Source organism: Bactrocera oleae, chromosome 3 (genome assembly GCF_042242935.1).
Source record: "Bactrocera oleae isolate idBacOlea1 chromosome 3, idBacOlea1, whole genome shotgun sequence".
NCBI classification, from domain to species: Eukaryota; Metazoa; Arthropoda; class Insecta; order Diptera; family Tephritidae; genus Bactrocera; species Bactrocera oleae.
Window position 1 is genome coordinate 61,603,687 of NC_091537.1, and position 6,476 is coordinate 61,610,162.

General features: G+C 33.2%; 1 long non-coding RNA gene across 1 annotated transcript; it reads right to left on the reverse strand.

The window, feature by feature from the left end:
• Window positions 1–2,949: 2,949 nt before the first annotated feature.
• On the reverse strand, window positions 2,950–4,888 carry LOC138856255 (uncharacterized). Its single transcript, XR_011395407.1, has 2 exons — window positions 4,089–4,888; window positions 2,950–3,326 (listed from the first exon to the last, which is right to left on the reverse strand). It is a non-coding gene; the product is annotated as an uncharacterized lncRNA (long non-coding RNA).
• Window positions 4,889–6,476: the final 1,588 nt, after the last annotated feature.

Sequence of the window (6,476 nt, forward strand, 5' to 3'; positions counted from 1 at the left end):
CTCCTATTCGTCCTGGTCGTAGCGTGATGTTATATAGCCTATAGCCTTCCTCGATAACTGGACTATCCAACACAAAAAGAATTATTCAATTCGAACCAGTAGTTTCGGAGATTAGCGCGTTCAAACAAACAAACAAACAAACTCTTCAGCTTTATAATATTAGTATAGATTCCTCTGATTTATGTATACAGTAAGCCCCGGTTAAGTATCACTCTTCCAATCCCTCTTATCTGCCTGTGTCTTGCTGCATCTCACGTTTTTTTTTCTTAATTTTTAAAGGAAAACGGTAACTTTTTTTAAATACATAGAAATTATTTTTTTGGTACCAGTCTTTTAAGTACCACAATCGCTTATGTACTACAAAGCACAAAAAATCTGCAACTTTGGTTTTGGCACTTAACCGGGTTTGACTGTATTTGTCAAAGAATGTGCGTATGTAAATATGCGAATTTTTTGTACACACATCTGCCCGTATATATGCACATGACTTGTTGACTTTGTTTCCATTTACGCATGCCACGTTGTAGATAAAAAAGGGTTGATTTTGCACTTGTCATATGCGATGTATGTTTGTAAAAGTGTGTATGGTTCTGTTGGTCAAAGTTATGTAAGTTTTTTTTTGGCACATTGGCATATGCACGAAATTGAATTGAATTCAATCCAAAATGAGTATTCCTTCTAAAGTAAAGACAACTTTATTGTTTTAAAATAAAATATGTAACTTTTATTACTGATATTTTTCTTTAAACTAACAATTGAAGGTTTTTTATAAAATTGTAGGATTTATTTAAAAATTAAATAAAATTTTATAAAATAAAAACTGATTTACGAAATTTTCCATTTAAAATGGAAATTTCTCACACGACTTAATAACTAAATTAAGTCAATTATTTTCACCTGCTCTTTTAAACACAATTTAATCCATCTTGATTCAGTGCAATATTAATGTTTAAAAAAGCTTCGTTAATGAACAGGCTCTGACTTGCAACTTACTTAAGCTTTTTTTATTTTATCATCGCGCTTCCGATGTCGTTCCCTATTTATTTCGTCTTTCACCAACCATTTTGAATTTTTAAACAGAAGAACGGTCACTAAATATTCTAAAAGTTTGGTTTTATGAGCATAACACCCATCGGACTTATTAAACCATTCAGGAAAAACCTTTTCGGTTCTTTGTTGTATAGCAGACAACATCAGACAACGAACATTAGAATAATGAGCATATTCGTTGAAGAGCTTGACATACCACATCATTTGCAGTCGACACACTTCGAAGACCCTATCACTAGGATTGACCAGCCTTAAATCGCCGTCATCCTTATAGTTTTTTGCTCTGATTAGGGCCTCCTAATAGAGCGTTAAATCGCTCTGTGTCTTTGTCATTGCCTCAGTACATTTATCGCAATGAATTTTACACAAAATTTTCTGGTAAATACCATAGCCAGTGTAATACCGCTTGACTTGGACGTCAGCTTCGTCGTCCTCTTCAACGAAATTTTCGTCTGGAATAACAAAATTTTCCAAACCGAGTTGCTCATATTCCTGATCGCTTTCCTGCACATCTAGATGACGATCTTCGGGGCCTAGGTTCCAATCTAAATTTACATCGTCATCATCCTCACAATTAGCCCCCTTATTTTCGAAGTTCTGCCTTAAAATTTTCATCGATATTAATCGTCCTACTATATATTGAATTTCATGGGCAGTGGGATGGGTACCCACCATGGGATGGTTCATACCCAGACTGGCTCGGACTCTATAAAAAAATTTTCCAACGCATCCTGATTCAATTTCCCAAGGAATATATATTTTAATTCCTTTTGATCCCTAAATAGCTCATTGGACAACATTATCATAGCCCTAATAGTTTTAACAAAACCGTCAATACATTTGACGCGATTACTATTAGGAAATTTCATTGACTTTAAAAACTGTATATGATCATAGAGCCGTTGGACCTTCTCGGAATCATTTCTTAAAAGCGGATATTTTAATGGATTTTTTGATGCAAAATTTTTGCAGTCTAAATCATCGAAGAGATCATTCATTCTCTTCACAAATAACTGCGTAGGCTTGACACATTTTTTTAAATATTCGTCAGAGCCGAATAGATTTTTGCTATAGGCCATTTCTATGCCAGCCTCGACCGAATTACTCAGAACTTGATTTGCACGTTTTACAGACATTTTTTCAAAGACGCTGGGATATATGTGGGACTCTGTTAGTTTTGGACAAATCTTAAAATGTGTATTGCTCTGATCGATAGAGTATAGTTTTTTAATAATATTGAAACTGACTATTCCATCGGGACTTGAAATGTCATATTTCATTAACGTATTGCGGACAGGCTTAAATAGGTGGCAATAATCATATAAGCAATACACTTTAGAACCTTCGTGCATGTAAAAGGGGTTTTCTTCAGAAATTTGCATTAAATTGAAAATTGAAGAGTTTGGTCCCCCCTGATCGCAGACTAAAGCCTTTACGCTAAGGCCAATCGACTTCAGTGCTGCGATATTTTTATTCAAAATTTCAAATAAATTTTGACTTAGAAGTCCACCTTTGGAAATATAGTAAGAAAACACATATTTCCAACTTGAACTCAACCCTTTTACCATAAAAAAACAACATTTACTACCTATTTTCATTTCGCGATGGCCTTCCCCGTAATCTACAAACCCATCAATGATATCTCTAACTCGACTATAAGTTAGATCGGACTTTATGATGATTTCATCAAATAAAAGAACGCAATTACGTTCTAGAACGGACATATTTTTGGCAATTTTGCCTAAATTTCCCAAGACATTGGCATCGACGCCAGGGACAACATACCTAATGGGGCGCCATCTCAAAAGAGAGCTCTTGCTTGGTAAAGCGAAACCTAAATCGTCACGCATGAAACTGTAAGATTTGGTGGACATATAGTTAATATTTTGTGCCAATGTCTTTTCATTGTCACTAAAGAAAGTGCGTTTTGTGACGATCATCCTAGCGAATGTTACAGCATCAGAGCTTGAAGTTTTATCCGCAACTATTGCACAATCTTTAAGTTTTTTATACTCTGTTTCTAACCCCTTCTAACTCTTCGATCTTTTTATTAAGTTTGAGCGCATTACTTTGATAAAACCGTGCGGATCGAGCAAATCGTTCGCGGCTGTCTAATGCAGAGCCTACGTCGTTATTTTATGTCCCTAATCCTAATCTTTCTTCTTCTAAAATGGAATATTCAAACAGCGTCGCCTGCCTTGAAACGCAGCTGCTAATGCAGCATCTTCTTCGGGGCAGTGGACCCGTCCACAAATGCCTAGGTGCTTCGTCGTAACCTAATTATATGTATAAAAAATTTATATTCAACACCTGTTCATGTTGTATGTATAAACGTATATAATTACATTAAAATATAAATATTATAACATATTATTATTGTATTTATTTTATATAATTTTAGCTGACTCGAACTAAAATATATCAGTAAAACTAACAAGTAAGGAAGAGTTAAGTTCGGCTGTAACCGAACATTTTATACTCTCGCAAAGTATACCATACATAGACGGACAGACAGTCACTCGGATTTCAACTCGTCTCTTCATCCTGATCATTTATGTATATATATCTTCCTATATCTTACTCAATTATTTTTATGTGATACAAACAATCGTTAGACTTTGCACAGCAGTTTTAAAAAACCATGGATACTTCACTAAATATTAATGTAACACCAATAATAAATATTATTGTTTTACCATCATCGCACATCACTGTACTATACTTATATTAGAAGTATCAGCAAATATACTAATGTTTATATATGTACACATGTTAATATATGTATGTATGTATATAAACATTAGTATATTTGCTACCAAAATTATACTCTCAATATACACACATGCCTAGTTACACATACAACTGTATGGATGTAATATATTATATTGCTACCATACTAATAATATATTATAAATTATACACATGTTTCTAATTAAAATAAAGTTTTGAAGTTTTTCTAATCCTAATAAAGTTATCAAATGTATATTTATATAAACTACTCTATATAATTTTATATTATTGAAAGAAGAAAAACTTACCAAGGTTGAGGGTGGGCACAGCATGTGCCTTCAATTTTCTCACGCCCACTGCACTTCGCTCGAAGTGTTTAATGCAAACGAATGCATTGTGGGCGGGTAAATCCAGCGGTGGTGGGATTTTCAGGTTTTCCACCCACTTTTGGAGGTCCTCCTCGTTTTTGGGAAACGAAAACAATCTTTCCGACTCTTCAATACACTCGCGAACGCGACACTTCCTTCTCACTGACATTTTCAATTTATACAATTAATAAAAATAGTAAACCCACAACGGAAAAACGGTACGAACTGATCTACTCGCGTCGAAAATCTTTTAAAACAAAAATTCCGTTGACTAAAATTCCGTTGACCCTTCCTCCTTTTCATTCATTTTGGCGTAATCTCCCCACTAAAACATATATTAACTACAATTAGAAAAAATCTAACTACTTGCGTTTTGGCGCAATTTCTCCATTAAAACATATATAATATACAAGTACTTTTCCAATCAAAAACCACCTACATATATTGTAAATACACATGTATTAACTTCTGTGGTTCGTTTTGGCGGGATTTCCCCACTAAAACATATATTAGAAAAAGTTAGAAAAAAGCACTTGCATATATGGTAATACATATAAGTATATATATATTAGCTTTTCCCTTCATTGGCTGTCTCTCACATATATTTTTCATTTATTAGCATTATTTTTCTCTTTTAACATTCAAAATGCTCAATTCTGCTATTTTGCGCTCCGCAGGGGTAAAATTCTGGTGAAATCAGCTTATAATTTGTTTGTAGTGAAATGCACTAATGTTGGCGAGTAACCCTCGGCAGAGAACGTATATCATAGAGAAGGTTCAATCAGAGAACTTAAAACAATGAGAAGGTACAAATTGAATTTTGTATGATGCTCGATTGGTTGGCTAAAAATTTGAGATCAAGGAGTTCACCATTTTCTGTAATATTTGCTGTTATTTAACAGAAATGAGAATTTATAACAACGTTCTCTGACAAATTACGTATCTACCAACATAAAGAGAAAAATTAAATACTTTGACCAAAAAATACAAATGCCACTTCACATATGCATGATTATTTTTTGCCATATAAACGATTTTTATGATGAAAAATTGATAAAATATGATTTTTTGCGCAAATACTACATTGATAAAATGTGAGAGATTATGCAAAAAATGATATTTTACTATTTTCATACTTTTCTAATTTCAATTGTTACAGAATTAATAATTTATGTATGTACATATGTACATCAATATGTTATATTATATAATATAATAATATATTATCACTTATCAATAAATACATGTGCCCGCACAGCTCTATATGTAAGTATGTATGTATGTACAAATATACGTATGACATTGCAAACATATATATGCGTACAAATGTAAGTATGTGAGCCAATAGAAAATATACAAACATGTACAAAAACAACAATTGTCTCAAATAGCATCAGCACCCGAAATCAATATGGCAGCCAAATTGAGAAATCCTAAATTTGTAGTAAATCACACACCAACAACATTTTCATTCATGAACGCTGGCGCACAAGCAATAAGCTAAGTCGTTTCATTCATAAAAGCAAACGCCTTACACATTTCCCCGAGCATGCGTTTGCCTACAAGCGTCTTTTCGCGACGATGGCAAAAGCTAGAAATCATAAATTGAACATCGTTCTGATGTTCCCTCTAGAAGGGAAAAGTGACAACCCTGCAAACACAGAAAACAATGACAAAAATGGCAACAAAGCTTTTGTCGATTTAAAATATTTCACAATTCTAAAATATTTTTCCGTGGCTGTATGCATGTTCATATAAAAACATACATACCTACAATGATTTGTGGGCAAAGCTGTTAGAGCGGCAAGGGAAGCGATGACAATCGGCGAGCGTTCGTTTATTTTTCGGCACATCTCGGATTTTCTACCAACAACACAATGTTGTGACGCTTTGTCGTCGCGTCAGTTCTTCGACAGATTGACTCTTTGACATAAAAGCAAAAAATGTGTCAACGGAGATTTCACATGAAGTAATGAGTGTACATATCTACATAAAAATACATACAAATGTGTAAACGACATAATATATGTAACAGGACAATATGTTTACACATGCATTTGAAAAGAAAAATTGAAGCATGAATGTGAAATACCGACGGCAAAACACAATTCTGTACTTTTATGACTCCATAATGGTGTCAAGTACAATTAATGAATTATTTTAAGAAATATATCAAAATACTTTATTAGTAATAATTTAAAAGTATTTTGATATATTTCTCATAATAAAGTAAAAATGAATTAACATAAAATAATTTAAAAAATAATAAATAATAGTTCAATAAAAGGGAATATATTTCAAATGGCATATCAATATGGCCAGTTTTGC